At 47.8% G+C, this 18,659-nt stretch overlaps 7 non-coding genes across 7 annotated transcripts; all 7 read right to left on the reverse strand.

The window, feature by feature from the left end:
• Positions 1-5,132: 5,132 nt before the first annotated feature.
• Trnak-uuu (transfer RNA lysine (anticodon UUU)) lies at positions 5,133-5,205 on the reverse strand. Its single transcript has one exon. It is a non-coding gene; the product is annotated as a tRNA-Lys (tRNA).
• A 354-nt stretch (positions 5,206-5,559) lies between these two features.
• Trnas-aga (transfer RNA serine (anticodon AGA)) lies at positions 5,560-5,641 on the reverse strand. Its single transcript has one exon. It is a non-coding gene; the product is annotated as a tRNA-Ser (tRNA).
• A 677-nt stretch (positions 5,642-6,318) lies between these two features.
• Trnas-cga (transfer RNA serine (anticodon CGA)) lies at positions 6,319-6,400 on the reverse strand. Its single transcript has one exon. It is a non-coding gene; the product is annotated as a tRNA-Ser (tRNA).
• Positions 6,401-11,735: 5,335 nt separating this feature from the next.
• Positions 11,736-11,808, reverse strand: Trnak-uuu (transfer RNA lysine (anticodon UUU)). Its single transcript has one exon. It is a non-coding gene; the product is annotated as a tRNA-Lys (tRNA).
• Positions 11,809-12,162: 354 nt separating this feature from the next.
• Positions 12,163-12,244, reverse strand: Trnas-aga (transfer RNA serine (anticodon AGA)). Its single transcript has one exon. It is a non-coding gene; the product is annotated as a tRNA-Ser (tRNA).
• Positions 12,245-12,921: 677 nt separating this feature from the next.
• Positions 12,922-13,003, reverse strand: Trnas-cga (transfer RNA serine (anticodon CGA)). The gene has a single exon. It is a non-coding gene; the product is annotated as a tRNA-Ser (tRNA).
• A 5,335-nt stretch (positions 13,004-18,338) lies between these two features.
• Positions 18,339-18,411, reverse strand: Trnak-uuu (transfer RNA lysine (anticodon UUU)). The gene has a single exon. It is a non-coding gene; the product is annotated as a tRNA-Lys (tRNA).
• Between the last annotated feature and the right edge of the window lie 248 nt (positions 18,412-18,659).

Consider the following 18,659-nt stretch of genomic DNA (forward strand, 5'->3'; position numbering starts at 1 on the left):
CTATGCCATGTTTTTCAAATGTGATGTCCATCATGTTGCCGAATAATTTTTTACTGTCAGTGACTCTTTGAGTTTTCCAGTATTCCAGCTCCATGTAGGTTAGAAAACTAATAAAATCGTCCACTCCACGAACATTAATGATATAGTTAACATAGTGTCCCAGGATACACATGACTGTATTGTTTTTCGTCGCAGGGTAAAACTTTTTGTCGGGACGCATGAGGATATCCAGATGCAGATTGTCTTCCGCGCTGCTTGAGAGTACGGCGATCCTCTTCTTGACCCACCGCCAATTCAGTGCATGGCCACCGCAGGTAAACCGATGGATCAGAGAATCGAGAGCCCACAACAGAGACAGAGATTTGTGTCACTTAACCCAATTGCATGCAGCTTTTCATTAGTGGCAATCGTTTTATTTACCACCCTGTGCCAGGTTGAAGCAACATCCGAAGAGTGTACTTTCAAGCTGACGTTGGCCCACACCGTTGTCCAGTCGGTAGTCGGATACTTCTGTTCTATTGTATTTGGGGCCGCCGACTTTTCCCACTCACGTTGCAAGTCCCGAGTTGACAGTGGTCGTCGCCGTAGAACACCCACATCTGCATAACTAACATGAAGGAAAAATTCTCTGATGTGTTTCAATTTGTAATGGATTTTTCCGACGTCAATCGGTGGTTGCACACTCGCTGGACGTACTGTGAGGAACGACTGTTGAGTAACAGTGCATTGGCTGTCATGCAGTAAAGTCGTGGTCTGCTTGATGTACAAGGCCATTGCCTTCCCGGCGATGTTAACTAACTGAAGCCCACCAGTAGTTCTCGACTTGGCCAGGGTATCGGAGGACAATTTAAATATGTTTCCCTTCCAGATGTATTGATTGGCAACCTGCATGATCTTTCTGGCCTGAAGCTTGGGAATGGGAAAGATCTGTGCAACATATTACGCCTTGGAGAAGACGTAGGTATTGAGAATCCTGATTTTTTCGATAATGTTCACAGCACGCCATCGACATTCGACAATGGTACCCTGTATCAGATGCGTCACTGACTTCCAATTGGAGGCCGCCATTTTGAGAGGGCACCTATTCAAGGTGATTCCTAGTAGTTTGTGAGATTCCACAACATGCGCCCACGGTATAGTTAAGCTCTCGAAACCCCTGATATCGAGCACTTTACATTTCCGGTCACTTAGTTGTGCTCCAGACACTTCACTATATTGGTCGATCGCCCGTTTAATACGGACCACCTCGTCGTCACTGCGTAACAGTACGGCAACATCGTCAGCGTACGCACGGACTATGAATGTGTGACCGGACATTGACACTCCTGACAACTGGTGAGAAAGAGACCGAAGGAAGGGTTCCAGTGACAGCACAAAAAGTGACACAGAGAGTGGACTGCCCTGGGGGACACCCCGCTTAATGGATATCGGTTGCGTCAGCTGTCCATTGACTTGTATCCTCGCTGATATACCAGATATCAAATTGCGAAGGACTTTTATCACCCTTTCCGCGAGTCCTACTTTGTCCATTATGTGAAAAAGGTATCGGTGGTTCACATGATCAAAGGCTTTATGAAAGTCTAGAAAAAGCAGCGCACAATTCAGGTTGGTGACTGATGCAATGGAGATGAGGTCCCGAATTTCAGACATCGCAGACATGGCATTCCGTCCTGGCACGCACGTTTGGTGCCGCCGGACAACTTTGTGAATGAGCGGAGACATTCGGGTGTTAACAGCTCTGGCTATAGTTTTGTAGTCAAAATTGAGCAGGGTGAGCGGGCGCAGATTATCAAATCGCTCACACCCTTTGCGTTTGGGAACAAGGACAATTTTACCCTCCTTCATCGCAGCAGGAACAGGCGCCCCAGCAATGATTTCATTTAAAATTTCTGTAAAAGTAACACCAATTACATCCCAATACCGAAGATAAAACTCCTTGGGAAGGCCGTCCAGTCCTGGGGCTTTGTTAGCTGGCGACTTAACAATAAGTTCTAAAGTCTCCTCGACACTAAACGCAGCCAGAAAGTCACGATTATCATCCTCAGTAACAGACGTGTCCATCAACTGGAGTACAGTAGCAGTCAAGCCATCATTGGTTGGGTAGTCCGAGTACAGGCCGTGATAATACCTCTGGATTGCCGTGACTATGTCAGGTTGCCGAGTGAGAAGCTCCCCGTTATCAGTTGCCAGTTCGTCTATAAATAAGCGTCTACGGTTCGTCTGATGCTTAATAAGATGATACATGGAAGTTGTCTCAGATTGAACAAAAGATTTGACTTTTGACTTGATTTTTAATCCTTCTAGTTGTTTACATTTGAGACTGAGCATCTTAGCCTTGATTTGCTTTATTTGAGCCGTGTAAATATTATTGACGCTAAATTTGTCGTAGAGCTGCCTTAAAAGCGAATAGTAAAATTCGGTGGTCCTCTTTGCATCCCTTGATTGCGTATTACAGTACGAAATCAAAGTCCGACGCAACTTTGGTTTAGCAAAGGACGTCCACCACTCCACTTTCGTACGGTATCTATTGACAGAGCGAAGACAAAAAGTCCAAGTTCGTGTGACAAGTACCTCGAGATCGGCGTCCTGAAGGTGGGAAATGTTGAACATCCAGTGATTTCTGAATCGTTTGGTGGGTTGTCTGTTCAGTTGTATAACGGTGGCGTAGGCGCAGTGATCGCTACATGGGACGGGAATGACCTCCGAGTCAACAACATGTACTCCAAGCTGAGAAGACACATGTATTCTGTCGAGGCGGCTACTCGGGGTGGAAGTGAAGTACGTAAATTTCACAAGGGTAGGGTGAAGGAGTTCCCACGTATCCTTGAGATTCATCCGTAAAACCAGATCATGAAGCTCCTTACAATAGTTAAAATGCGGCCGCTGATCTTTTTGATGTACAACACAGTTAAAATCTCCTCCTAATATGAGGGCAGTCGGATTTTTACGAAGCAGGTAAATTAGTTCGTCTTTAAAGAACTCGGTCCTTGCGAACCTGTGTCCACTCCCTGAGGGCGCGTATAGGTTCACGAGCGTGACACCGAATATTTTGCAGCATATGCCACGCCCCGACTCCAGTGTTTCAACGTCCGAGACGGGGATGCCTTCACGCACGAGAATGGCTGTACCAGTGCTAAGTTCGAAGGCAACATTGGTAATACAGTGGAAGCCAGGAATAACCAGATCGGAAACAAGGAATTCCTGCAATAGAAGTATATCAGCGGCAGACTCATATACGAACTGCCTAAAGACTGCAAGTTTCAATTCAGACATGATCCTGTTAACATTAACACTCAGGAACTTGTACGCTTGTGCCATGGAATTGACGGAGCTACTTTAAATTAACGTGATCATCGTCTCCGGCAAAACAATCCATTCGTGAACCAGCTGGTGGAGAGTGGCCATCACCATCGTTCGCATCCGAGAGGGCTTGCAGTTTGTGTTTGCTGCGTGGTACATTCAAGTTCTGTTGGAATTTCTTTTTGTTCCTCCCGAAGCTTGCGACTTTTTCCGCAGAAAGCGGCATCGGAGAATCGACACAGGTCTCCTGTGCAGGTTGCCCTGCTACAGCAACTTGCATGTGCGTCTCGCCGGATAGTCCTTCCGGAGACGCGGTAAGTTCTTGTTTACCCACACGTTGGGATTGTGTGGAAACACTCTCCCGGTCAGGTTGTTGACAAGCAAGGCTGAGACCTCGCTCTGTGTTGACACACTCGTCAGCGTGTTTGTTGTCAGTGTCGCGTGGCTGTGATACGAGTTGGGGACCTGCGCACACACCGTCGACGTCACTGTGGGCAACGTGCTGAGGTTCACTATCGGTTTGTTGGGGAACCGACTCGACAGACGTGGACGGTAAGCAAGAACCAACCTGGGACGTAGCACTACCGTCATCGGGCGAAGAAGTATTAACATCAACACTTGATGCTGGTATAGCGTCTTGCGAAAGCTCAATGTCTTCTGCCGGATGTTTGATATCAAGTGTGGCAGGTGTTACCGGTACTGAGACGCCTTCATCTGAACTACTACTGTCGCACGTTCGACGTCTCTTGGACGTTACCGCAGTGACTGGACGGGTGAGAGGGTTCTGATCCCCGCCCTTCGCAAGAGGAATAGCAGGGAACTCGTCTTCAAAAGGTTTTTCATGTACAGTCACAGTATCAGTGGAAAGGGACGGCTCATCACTTGGTAACTGGGTGCCTGTCACTAAATCAAATAAAATGAGCCTCTTACGTTGTTGGAAAGTAGGCTTTAAGACGGTCATTCTTTTAGGGCAATTTTGCCGTAAATGATCACTTTCATTGCAGTTAAAACACGTAGAAGCTTGCCCAGAATATGTAACCTGCACCTTATACCCACAAACAAATACATGGGATGGGATGTTGACTTTAACTTGCATCTCAACCGATCTGATGCCAGAAAAACATTGCAACTTATGTTGCCTGGACCACTTTTCAAGTCTAATGTTACGCACTTCGCCATATGTCGTGAGCACATCTTTTAAGAAACAGTTGTCTACTTCAGGGGGCAGGTTGTAAATACGCACGTTACAGATCTCGACATCCGCGTTAGTAACTTGGACAGTACTCACAGTGCCATCGCGATGCCGGAACTCGACACCGCCGCCATGTTTCTGCAAAAGTCGTTCCAGTAACAGGGGATTCAGGATCTTCACGAAAAAGCAGTACAAATCCAGGTCGTAGTAGGCAGTGTGAACTTGATCAGTGGTTATGCCTATTGTATCGACGATCCATTCATGAACTTCCAGTGAACTTGGCTGAACTGATCGTGTAGCCTTGTCAAACTCGAACTGCAGGGTATTTTTCCTTGGAATCGTGGGAACCATCATGCAAATTAACCCAAATGGGCTAATTGCATACAGCAAACACTGAAAACAATGAACCTAACACACAACCACGCACAATCACGTGAAACAGAATGCACAAATACAACGTAAACAAAGCAAGTGACACTGAGCGCTCCGAACGTCCGCACGCTGCCGCGTCTCAAGCGGTAATGCACATGCAACTGCTGCCGTTTAGAGCACTGCAGTGCCAGGAAACGGCACAGCTGCATTCTTTTCCGTCGTGCTTTCACCGCTACTAGGCGAGCCGCTACCAAAGTATTAAAATTTCCGCCCGGACAGGGACTTGAACCCTGGACCCTCACGTCAAATGCCTTATGCTCTACCAACTGAGCTATCCGGGCTCACCTCACGTTACGACACCTCCCACTATGCTACGGACACATTGCCTCTTGTCCTTTACTGTTGGGCAATCGTTGCATGGAGCTGTTACTAATTAAGCGTCCTCTGAAATGCTGTCTACAAACGCATCACGCTAGGCTCGTAACAGACTATCGAAGAAAACTGACACACGATGTAAAATCAAATTGCAGCAGTTTTTACGTCTCATACGTTGAAGCAGAGGAGCTACGTGTTTTCTCGACACTCACTGGGCGATTGGAAAATTCACAAGCGTCTCGAATGCAATGTTTCCCACGTATTCGCTCATTTCACGGTTCCGTTGGAGATGCTCTTCACCTCTTGACACAAAAATGAAACGCAGTCGGTAGGACTCGAACCTACGCTCCCAGAGGGAATCTGATTTCTAGTCAGACGCCTTAACCACTCGGCCACGACTGCCGGTCACACAAGCGTCTGCCGACAAGTGAAAACGGCTCCTTTTAAAGCAACCTGACGGCAGAAAACGACATGGCCTCACTCGTTTCAGTAGTGCTTCCGTGGCCAGCGCAGTAGCCGTTACGACAGTGTATTAATTTTCGCCCGGACAGGGGCTTGAACGCGGGACCTTTTGGTTGAAGGCATAGTGCTCTGCCGACTCAGCTACCCTGTCCGCCTGCCAAGGATTATGGTACAGCTGCAATGTGTGGCAGTGATTCGCGTGTCGTAATTACTGGCTTGTGGCTCCAATGGCGACTTCACCGACTTCCCACTGACGCACCGCTGACGCTAGTTTTCTCTCGTCTTAAACGATGGACGTACTTTCAAGCAGCTGCGAGATCTTACGAAAAGAAACGCTGCACCACTGCCTGTGCCGCACTCGAATGACTCAATTGCGATTCTTAAAAAGAAATGAATGCTCGCTCTGTCCAACACTTTCAAGCACGTCTGCGTACTCACGAACACGGCGACGGCGCGAGAAAATGACGGGGGTGCGCTCGTGGGCCTGCGACGGTTTTCTGCATTACTAGCTTCCGTGCGAGGTGAACCGATAGCCACAGGAAGCAGGGGCCGCCGCGAAAATCAGTATTCTTAAACATGCGTGCGAAAATTTGTGCTCGTTTGTACGCAAAATCGCACGCAGCCGGTAGGATTCGAACCTACGCTCCCAGAGGCAATCTGATTTCGAGTCAGACGCCTTAACCACTCGGCCACGACTGCCGGTGGCGCCAGCTCCTCCCGACACATGCAACTGCTGCCGTTTAGAGCACTGCAGTGCCAGGAAACGGCACAGCTGCATTCTTTTCCGTCGTGCTTTCACCGCTACTAGGCGAGCCGCTACCAAAGTATTAAAATTTCCGCCCGCACAGGGACTTGAACCCTGGACCCTCACGTCAAATGCCTTATGCTCTAATGTGGTCATCCTATGCCATGTTTTTCAAATGTGATGTCCATCATGTTGCCGAATAATTTTTTACTGTCAGTGACTCTTTGAGTTTTCCAGTATTCCAGCTCCATGTAGGTTAGAAAACTAATAAAATCGTCCACTCCACGAACATTAATGATATAGTTAACATAGTGTCCCAGGATACACATGACTGTATTGTTTTTCGTCGCAGGGTAAAACTTTTTGTCGGGACGCATGAGGATATCCAGATGCAGATTGTCTTCCGCGCTGCTTGAGAGTACGGCGATCCTCTTCTTGACCCACCGCCAATTCAGTGCATGGCCACCGCAGGTAAACCGATGGATCAGAGAATCGAGAGCCCACAACAGAGACAGAGATTTGTGTCACTTAACCCAATTGCATGCAGCTTTTCATTAGTGGCAATCGTTTTATTTACCACCCTGTGCCAGGTTGAAGCAACATCCGAAGAGTGTACTTTCAAGCTGACGTTGGCCCACACCGTTGTCCAGTCGGTAGTCGGATACTTCTGTTCTATTGTATTTGGGGCCGCCGACTTTTCCCACTCACGTTGCAAGTCCCGAGTTGACAGTGGTCGTCGCCGTAGAACACCCACATCTGCATAACTAACATGAAGGAAAAATTCTCTGATGTGTTTCAATTTGTAATGGATTTTTCCGACGTCAATCGGTGGTTGCACACTCGCTGGACGTACTGTGAGGAACGACTGTTGAGTAACAGTGCATTGGCTGTCATGCAGTAAAGTCGTGGTCTGCTTGATGTACAAGGCCATTGCCTTCCCGGCGATGTTAACTAACTGAAGCCCACCAGTAGTTCTCGACTTGGCCAGGGTATCGGAGGACAATTTAAATATGTTTCCCTTCCAGATGTATTGATTGGCAACCTGCATGATCTTTCTGGCCTGAAGCTTGGGAATGGGAAAGATCTGTGCAACATATTACGCCTTGGAGAAGACGTAGGTATTGAGAATCCTGATTTTTTCGATAATGTTCACAGCACGCCATCGACATTCGACAATGGTACCCTGTATCAGATGCGTCACTGACTTCCAATTGGAGGCCGCCATTTTGAGAGGGCACCTATTCAAGGTGATTCCTAGTAGTTTGTGAGATTCCACAACATGCGCCCACGGTATAGTTAAGCTCTCGAAACCCCTGATATCGAGCACTTTACATTTCCGGTCACTTAGTTGTGCTCCAGACACTTCACTATATTGGTCGATCGCCCGTTTAATACGGACCACCTCGTCGTCACTGCGTAACAGTACGGCAACATCGTCAGCGTACGCACGGACTATGAATGTGTGACCGGACATTGACACTCCTGACAACTGGTGAGAAAGAGACCGAAGGAAGGGTTCCAGTGACAGCACAAAAAGTGACACAGAGAGTGGACTGCCCTGGGGGACACCCCGCTTAATGGATATCGGTTGCGTCAGCTGTCCATTGACTTGTATCCTCGCTGATATACCAGATATCAAATTGCGAAGGACTTTTATCACCCTTTCCGCGAGTCCTACTTTGTCCATTATGTGAAAAAGGTATCGGTGGTTCACATGATCAAAGGCTTTATGAAAGTCTAGAAAAAGCAGCGCACAATTCAGGTTGGTGACTGATGCAATGGAGATGAGGTCCCGAATTTCAGACATCGCAGACATGGCATTCCGTCCTGGCACGCACGTTTGGTGCCGCCGGACAACTTTGTGAATGAGCGGAGACATTCGGGTGTTAACAGCTCTGGCTATAGTTTTGTAGTCAAAATTGAGCAGGGTGAGCGGGCGCAGATTATCAAATCGCTCACACCCTTTGCGTTTGGGAACAAGGACAATTTTACCCTCCTTCATCGCAGCAGGAACAGGCGCCCCAGCAATGATTTCATTTAAAATTTCTGTAAAAGTAACACCAATTACATCCCAATACCGAAGATAAAACTCCTTGGGAAGGCCGTCCAGTCCTGGGGCTTTGTTAGCTGGCGACTTAACAATAAGTTCTAAAGTCTCCTCGACACTAAACGCAGCCAGAAAGTCACGATTATCATCCTCAGTAACAGACGTGTCCATCAACTGGAGTACAGTAGCAGTCAAGCCATCATTGGTTGGGTAGTCCGAGTACAGGCCGTGATAATACCTCTGGATTGCCGTGACTATGTCAGGTTGCCGAGTGAGAAGCTCCCCGTTATCAGTTGCCAGTTCGTCTATAAATAAGCGTCTACGGTTCGTCTGATGCTTAATAAGATGATACATGGAAGTTGTCTCAGATTGAACAAAAGATTTGACTTTTGACTTGATTTTTAATCCTTCTAGTTGTTTACATTTGAGACTGAGCATCTTAGCCTTGATTTGCTTTATTTGAGCCGTGTAAATATTATTGACGCTAAATTTGTCGTAGAGCTGCCTTAAAAGCGAATAGTAAAATTCGGTGGTCCTCTTTGCATCCCTTGATTGCGTATTACAGTACGAAATCAAAGTCCGACGCAACTTTGGTTTAGCAAAGGACGTCCACCACTCCACTTTCGTACGGTATCTATTGACAGAGCGAAGACAAAAAGTCCAAGTTCGTGTGACAAGTACCTCGAGATCGGCGTCCTGAAGGTGGGAAATGTTGAACATCCAGTGATTTCTGAATCGTTTGGTGGGTTGTCTGTTCAGTTGTATAACGGTGGCGTAGGCGCAGTGATCGCTACATGGGACGGGAATGACCTCCGAGTCAACAACATGTACTCCAAGCTGAGAAGACACATGTATTCTGTCGAGGCGGCTACTCGGGGTGGAAGTGAAGTACGTAAATTTCACAAGGGTAGGGTGAAGGAGTTCCCACGTATCCTTGAGATTCATCCGTAAAACCAGATCATGAAGCTCCTTACAATAGTTAAAATGCGGCCGCTGATCTTTTTGATGTACAACACAGTTAAAATCTCCTCCTAATATGAGGGCAGTCGGATTTTTACGAAGCAGGTAAATTAGTTCGTCTTTAAAGAACTCGGTCCTTGCGAACCTGTGTCCACTCCCTGAGGGCGCGTATAGGTTCACGAGCGTGACACCGAATATTTTGCAGCATATGCCACGCCCCGACTCCAGTGTTTCAACGTCCGAGACGGGGATGCCTTCACGCACGAGAATGGCTGTACCAGTGCTAAGTTCGAAGGCAACATTGGTAATACAGTGGAAGCCAGGAATAACCAGATCGGAAACAAGGAATTCCTGCAATAGAAGTATATCAGCGGCAGACTCATATACGAACTGCCTAAAGACTGCAAGTTTCAATTCAGACATGATCCTGTTAACATTAACACTCAGGAACTTGTACGCTTGTGCCATGGAATTGACGGAGCTACTTTAAATTAACGTGATCATCGTCTCCGGCAAAACAATCCATTCGTGAACCAGCTGGTGGAGAGTGGCCATCACCATCGTTCGCATCCGAGAGGGCTTGCAGTTTGTGTTTGCTGCGTGGTACATTCAAGTTCTGTTGGAATTTCTTTTTGTTCCTCCCGAAGCTTGCGACTTTTTCCGCAGAAAGCGGCATCGGAGAATCGACACAGGTCTCCTGTGCAGGTTGCCCTGCTACAGCAACTTGCATGTGCGTCTCGCCGGATAGTCCTTCCGGAGACGCGGTAAGTTCTTGTTTACCCACACGTTGGGATTGTGTGGAAACACTCTCCCGGTCAGGTTGTTGACAAGCAAGGCTGAGACCTCGCTCTGTGTTGACACACTCGTCAGCGTGTTTGTTGTCAGTGTCGCGTGGCTGTGATACGAGTTGGGGACCTGCGCACACACCGTCGACGTCACTGTGGGCAACGTGCTGAGGTTCACTATCGGTTTGTTGGGGAACCGACTCGACAGACGTGGACGGTAAGCAAGAACCAACCTGGGACGTAGCACTACCGTCATCGGGCGAAGAAGTATTAACATCAACACTTGATGCTGGTATAGCGTCTTGCGAAAGCTCAATGTCTTCTGCCGGATGTTTGATATCAAGTGTGGCAGGTGTTACCGGTACTGAGACGCCTTCATCTGAACTACTACTGTCGCACGTTCGACGTCTCTTGGACGTTACCGCAGTGACTGGACGGGTGAGAGGGTTCTGATCCCCGCCCTTCGCAAGAGGAATAGCAGGGAACTCGTCTTCAAAAGGTTTTTCATGTACAGTCACAGTATCAGTGGAAAGGGACGGCTCATCACTTGGTAACTGGGTGCCTGTCACTAAATCAAATAAAATGAGCCTCTTACGTTGTTGGAAAGTAGGCTTTAAGACGGTCATTCTTTTAGGGCAATTTTGCCGTAAATGATCACTTTCATTGCAGTTAAAACACGTAGAAGCTTGCCCAGAATATGTAACCTGCACCTTATACCCACAAACAAATACATGGGATGGGATGTTGACTTTAACTTGCATCTCAACCGATCTGATGCCAGAAAAACATTGCAACTTATGTTGCCTGGACCACTTTTCAAGTCTAATGTTACGCACTTCGCCATATGTCGTGAGCACATCTTTTAAGAAACAGTTGTCTACTTCAGGGGGCAGGTTGTAAATACGCACGTTACAGATCTCGACATCCGCGTTAGTAACTTGGACAGTACTCACAGTGCCATCGCGATGCCGGAACTCGACACCGCCGCCATGTTTCTGCAAAAGTCGTTCCAGTAACAGGGGATTCAGGATCTTCACGAAAAAGCAGTACAAATCCAGGTCGTAGTAGGCAGTGTGAACTTGATCAGTGGTTATGCCTATTGTATCGACGATCCATTCATGAACTTCCAGTGAACTTGGCTGAACTGATCGTGTAGCCTTGTCAAACTCGAACTGCAGGGTATTTTTCCTTGGAATCGTGGGAACCATCATGCAAATTAACCCAAATGGGCTAATTGCATACAGCAAACACTGAAAACAATGAACCTAACACACAACCACGCACAATCACGTGAAACAGAATGCACAAATACAACGTAAACAAAGCAAGTGACACTGAGCGCTCCGAACGTCCGCACGCTGCCGCGTCTCAAGCGGTAATGCACATGCAACTGCTGCCGTTTAGAGCACTGCAGTGCCAGGAAACGGCACAGCTGCATTCTTTTCCGTCGTGCTTTCACCGCTACTAGGCGAGCCGCTACCAAAGTATTAAAATTTCCGCCCGGACAGGGACTTGAACCCTGGACCCTCACGTCAAATGCCTTATGCTCTACCAACTGAGCTATCCGGGCTCACCTCACGTTACGACACCTCCCACTATGCTACGGACACATTGCCTCTTGTCCTTTACTGTTGGGCAATCGTTGCATGGAGCTGTTACTAATTAAGCGTCCTCTGAAATGCTGTCTACAAACGCATCACGCTAGGCTCGTAACAGACTATCGAAGAAAACTGACACACGATGTAAAATCAAATTGCAGCAGTTTTTACGTCTCATACGTTGAAGCAGAGGAGCTACGTGTTTTCTCGACACTCACTGGGCGATTGGAAAATTCACAAGCGTCTCGAATGCAATGTTTCCCACGTATTCGCTCATTTCACGGTTCCGTTGGAGATGCTCTTCACCTCTTGACACAAAAATGAAACGCAGTCGGTAGGACTCGAACCTACGCTCCCAGAGGGAATCTGATTTCTAGTCAGACGCCTTAACCACTCGGCCACGACTGCCGGTCACACAAGCGTCTGCCGACAAGTGAAAACGGCTCCTTTTAAAGCAACCTGACGGCAGAAAACGACATGGCCTCACTCGTTTCAGTAGTGCTTCCGTGGCCAGCGCAGTAGCCGTTACGACAGTGTATTAATTTTCGCCCGGACAGGGGCTTGAACGCGGGACCTTTTGGTTGAAGGCATAGTGCTCTGCCGACTCAGCTACCCTGTCCGCCTGCCAAGGATTATGGTACAGCTGCAATGTGTGGCAGTGATTCGCGTGTCGTAATTACTGGCTTGTGGCTCCAATGGCGACTTCACCGACTTCCCACTGACGCACCGCTGACGCTAGTTTTCTCTCGTCTTAAACGATGGACGTACTTTCAAGCAGCTGCGAGATCTTACGAAAAGAAACGCTGCACCACTGCCTGTGCCGCACTCGAATGACTCAATTGCGATTCTTAAAAAGAAATGAATGCTCGCTCTGTCCAACACTTTCAAGCACGTCTGCGTACTCACGAACACGGCGACGGCGCGAGAAAATGACGGGGGTGCGCTCGTGGGCCTGCGACGGTTTTCTGCATTACTAGCTTCCGTGCGAGGTGAACCGATAGCCACAGGAAGCAGGGGCCGCCGCGAAAATCAGTATTCTTAAACATGCGTGCGAAAATTTGTGCTCGTTTGTACGCAAAATCGCACGCAGCCGGTAGGATTCGAACCTACGCTCCCAGAGGGAATCTGATTTCGAGTCAGACGCCTTAACCACTCGGCCACGACTGCCGGTGGCGCCAGCTCCTCCCGACACATGCAACTGCTGCCGTTTAGAGCACTGCAGTGCCAGGAAACGGCACAGCTGCATTCTTTTCCGTCGTGCTTTCACCGCTACTAGGCGAGCCGCTACCAAAGTATTAAAATTTCCGCCCGCACAGGGACTTGAACCCTGGACCCTCACGTCAAATGCCTTATGCTCTAATGTGGTCATCCTATGCCATGTTTTTCAAATGTGATGTCCATCATGTTGCCGAATAATTTTTTACTGTCAGTGACTCTTTGAGTTTTCCAGTATTCCAGCTCCATGTAGGTTAGAAAACTAATAAAATCGTCCACTCCACGAACATTAATGATATAGTTAACATAGTGTCCCAGGATACACATGACTGTATTGTTTTTCGTCGCAGGGTAAAACTTTTTGTCGGGACGCATGAGGATATCCAGATGCAGATTGTCTTCCGCGCTGCTTGAGAGTACGGCGATCCTCTTCTTGACCCACCGCCAATTCAGTGCATGGCCACCGCAGGTAAACCGATGGATCAGAGAATCGAGAGCCCACAACAGAGACAGAGATTTGTGTCACTTAACCCAATTGCATGCAGCTTTTCATTAGTGGCAATCGTTTTATTTACCACCCTGTGCCAGGTTGAAGCAACATCCGAAGAGTGTACTTTCAAGCTGACGTTGGCCCACACCGTTGTCCAGTCGGTAGTCGGATACTTCTGTTCTATTGTATTTGGGGCCGCCGACTTTTCCCACTCACGTTGCAAGTCCCGAGTTGACAGTGGTCGTCGCCGTAGAACACCCACATCTGCATAACTAACATGAAGGAAAAATTCTCTGATGTGTTTCAATTTGTAATGGATTTTTCCGACGTCAATCGGTGGTTGCACACTCGCTGGACGTACTGTGAGGAACGACTGTTGAGTAACAGTGCATTGGCTGTCATGCAGTAAAGTCGTGGTCTGCTTGATGTACAAGGCCATTGCCTTCCCGGCGATGTTAACTAACTGAAGCCCACCAGTAGTTCTCGACTTGGCCAGGGTATCGGAGGACAATTTAAATATGTTTCCCTTCCAGATGTATTGATTGGCAACCTGCATGATCTTTCTGGCCTGAAGCTTGGGAATGGGAAAGATCTGTGCAACATATTACGCCTTGGAGAAGACGTAGGTATTGAGAATCCTGATTTTTTCGATAATGTTCACAGCACGCCATCGACATTCGACAATGGTACCCTGTATCAGATGCGTCACTGACTTCCAATTGGAGGCCGCCATTTTGAGAGGGCACCTATTCAAGGTGATTCCTAGTAGTTTGTGAGATTCCACAACATGCGCCCACGGTATAGTTAAGCTCTCGAAACCCCTGATATCGAGCACTTTACATTTCCGGTCACTTAGTTGTGCTCCAGACACTTCACTATATTGGTCGATCGCCCGTTTAATACGGACCACCTCGTCGTCACTGCGTAACAGTACGGCAACATCGTCAGCGTACGCACGGACTATGAATGTGTGACCGGACATTGACACTCCTGACAACTGGTGAGAAAGAGACCGAAGGAAGGGTTCCAGTGACAGCACAAAAAGTGACACAGAGAGTGGACTGCCCTGGGGGACACCCCGCTTAATGGATATCGGTTGCGTCAGCTGTCCATTGACTTGTATCCTCGCTGATATACCAGATATCAAATTGCGAAGGACTTTTATCACCCTTTCCGCGAGTCCTACTTTGTCCATTATGTGAAAAAGGTATCGGTGGTTCACATGATCAAAGGCTTTATGAAAGTCTAGAAAAAGCAGCGCACAATTCAGGTTGGTGACTGATGCAATGGAGATGAGGTCCCGAATTTCAGACATCGCAGACATGGCATTCCGTCCTGGCACGCACGTTTGGTGCCGCCGGACAACTTTGTGAATGAGCGGAGACATTCGGGTGTTAACAGCTCTGGCTATAGTTTTGTAGTCAAAATTGAGCAGGGTGAGCGGGCGCAGATTATCAAATCGCTCACACCCTTTGCGTTTGGGAACAAGGACAATTTTACCCTCCTTCATCGCAGCAGGAACAGGCGCCCCAGCAATGATTTCATTTAAAATTTCTGTAAAAGTAACACCAATTACATCCCAATACCGAAGATAAAACTCCTTGGGAAGGCCGTCCAGTCCTGGGGCTTTGTTAGCTGGCGACTTAACAATAAGTTCTAAAGTCTCCTCGACACTAAACGCAGCCAGAAAGTCACGATTATCATCCTCAGTAACAGACGTGTCCATCAACTGGAGTACAGTAGCAGTCAAGCCATCATTGGTTGGGTAGTCCGAGTACAGGCCGTGATAATACCTCTGGATTGCCGTGACTATGTCAGGTTGCCGAGTGAGAAGCTCCCCGTTATCAGTTGCCAGTTCGTCTATAAATAAGCGTCTACGGTTCGTCTGATGCTTAATAAGATGATACATGGAAGTTGTCTCAGATTGAACAAAAGATTTGACTTTTGACTTGATTTTTAATCCTTCTAGTTGTTTACATTTGAGACTGAGCATCTTAGCCTTGATTTGCTTTATTTGAGCCGTGTAAATATTATTGACGCTAAATTTGTCGTAGAGCTGCCTTAAAAGCGAATAGTAAAATTCGGTGGTCCTCTTTGCATCCCTTGATTGCGTATTACAGTACGAAATCAAAGTCCGACGCAACTTTGGTTTAGCAAAGGACGTCCACCACTCCACTTTCGTACGGTATCTATTGACAGAGCGAAGACAAAAAGTCCAAGTTCGTGTGACAAGTACCTCGAGATCGGCGTCCTGAAGGTGGGAAATGTTGAACATCCAGTGATTTCTGAATCGTTTGGTGGGTTGTCTGTTCAGTTGTATAACGGTGGCGTAGGCGCAGTGATCGCTACATGGGACGGGAATGACCTCCGAGTCAACAACATGTACTCCAAGCTGAGAAGACACATGTATTCTGTCGAGGCGGCTACTCGGGGTGGAAGTGAAGTACGTAAATTTCACAAGGGTAGGGTGAAGGAGTTCCCACGTATCCTTGAGATTCATCCGTAAAACCAGATCATGAAGCTCCTTACAATAGTTAAAATGCGGCCGCTGATCTTTTTGATGTACAACACAGTTAAAATCTCCTCCTAATATGAGGGCAGTCGGATTTTTACGAAGCAGGTAAATTAGTTCGTCTTTAAAGAACTCGGTCCTTGCGAACCTGTGTCCACTCCCTGAGGGCGCGTATAGGTTCACGAGCGTGACACCGAATATTTTGCAGCATATGCCACGCCCCGACTCCAGTGTTTCAACGTCCGAGACGGGGATGCCTTCACGCACGAGAATGGCTGTACCAGTGCTAAGTTCGAAGGCAACATTGGTAATACAGTGGAAGCCAGGAATAACCAGATCGGAAACAAGGAATTCCTGCAATAGAAGTATATCAGCGGCAGACTCATATACGAACTGCCTAAAGACTGCAAGTTTCAATTCAGACATGATCCTGTTAACATTAACACTCAGGAACTTGTACGCTTGTGCCATGGAATTGACGGAGCTACTTTAAATTAACGTGATCATCGTCTCCGGCAAAACAATCCATTCGTGAACCAGCTGGTGGAGAGTGGCCATCACCATCGTTCGCATCCGAGAGGGCTTGCAGTTTGTGTTTGCTGCGTGGTACATTCAAGTTCTGTTGGAATTTCTTTTTGTTCCTCCCGAAGCTTGCGACTTTTTCCGCAGAAAGCGGCATCGGAGAATCGACACAGGTCTCCTGTGCAGGTTGCCCTGCTACAGCAACTTGCATGTGCGTCTCGCCGGATAGTCCTTCCGGAGACGCGGTAAGTTCTTGTTTACCCACACGTTGGGATTGTGTGGAAACACTCTCCCGGTCAGGTTGTTGACAAGCAAGGCTGAGACCTCGCTCTGTGTTGACACACTCGTCAGCGTGTTTGTTGTCAGTGTCGCGTGGCTGTGATACGAGTTGGGGACCTGCGCACACACCGTCGACGTCACTGTGGGCAACGTGCTGAGGTTCACTATCGGTTTGTTGGGGAACCGACTCGACAGACGTGGACGGTAAGCAAGAACCAACCTGGGACGTAGCACTACCGTCATCGGGCGAAGAAGTATTAACATCAACACTTGATGCTGGTATAGCGTCTTGCGAAAGCTCAATGTCTTCTGCCGGATGTTTGATATCAAGTGTGGCAGGTGTTACCGGTACTGAGACGCCTTCATCTGAACTACTACTGTCGCACGTTCGACGTCTCTTGGACGTTACCGCAGTGACTGGACGGGTGAGAGGGTTCTGATCCCCGCCCTTCGCAAGAGGAATAGCAGGGAACTCGTCTTCAAAAGGTTTTTCATGTACAGTCACAGTATCAGTGGAAAGGGACGGCTCATCACTTGGTAACTGGGTGCCTGTCACTAAATCAAATAAAATGAGCCTCTTACGTTGTTGGAAAGTAGGCTTTAAGACGGTCATTCTTTTAGGGCAATTTTGCCGTAAATGATCACTTTCATTGCAGTTAAAACACGTAGAAGCTTGCCCAGAATATGTAACCTGCACCTTATACCCACAAACAAATACATGGGATGGGATGTTGACTTTAACTTGCATCTCAACCGATCTGATGCCAGAAAAACATTGCAACTTATGTTGCCTGGACCACTTTTCAAGTCTAATGTTACGCACTTCGCCATATGTCGTGAGCACATCTTTTAAGAAACAGTTGTCTACTTCAGGGGGCAGGTTGTAAATACGCACGTTACAGATCTCGACATCCGCGTTAGTAACTTGGACAGTACTCACAGTGCCATCGCGATGCCGGAACTCGACACCGCCGCCATGTTTCTGCAAAAGTCGTTCCAGTAACAGGGGATTCAGGATCTTCACGAAAAAGCAGTACAAATCCAGGTCGTAGTAGGCAGTGTGAACTTGATCAGTGGTTATGCCTATTGTATCGACGATCCATTCATGAACTTCCAGTGAACTTGGCTGAACTGATCGTGTAGCCTTGTCAAACTCGAACTGCAGGGTATTTTTCCTTGGAATCGTGGGAACCATCATGCAAATTAACCCAAATGGGCTAATTGCATACAGCAAACACTGAAAACAATGAACCTAACACACAACCACGCACAATCACGTGAAACAGAATGCACAAATACAACGTAAACAAAGCAAGTGACACTGAGCGCTCCGAACGTCCGCACGCTGCCGCGTCTCAAGCGGTAATGCACATGCAACTGCTGCCGTTTAGAGCACTGCAGTGCCAGGAAACGGCACAGCTGCATTCTTTTCCGTCGTGCTTTCACCGCTACTAGGCGAGCCGCTACCAAAGTATTAAAATTTCCGCCCGGACAGGGACTTGAACCCTGGACCCTCACGTCAAATGCCTTATGCTCTACCAACTGAGCTATCCGGGCTCACCTCACGTTACGACACCTCCCACTATGCTACGGACACATTGCCTCTTGTCCTTTACTGTTGGGCAATCGTTGCATGGTGCTGTTACTAATTAAACGTCCTCTGAAATGCTGTCTACAAACACATCACGCTAGGGCTCGTAACAGACTATCGAAGAAAACTGACACACGATGTAAAATCAAATTGCAGCAGTTTTTACGTCTCATAGGTTGAAGCAGAGGAGCTACGTGTTTTCTCGACACTCACT

This window comes from Schistocerca cancellata, chromosome 3 (genome assembly GCF_023864275.1).
Source record: "Schistocerca cancellata isolate TAMUIC-IGC-003103 chromosome 3, iqSchCanc2.1, whole genome shotgun sequence".
Taxonomy (NCBI): Eukaryota; Metazoa; Arthropoda; class Insecta; order Orthoptera; family Acrididae; genus Schistocerca; species Schistocerca cancellata.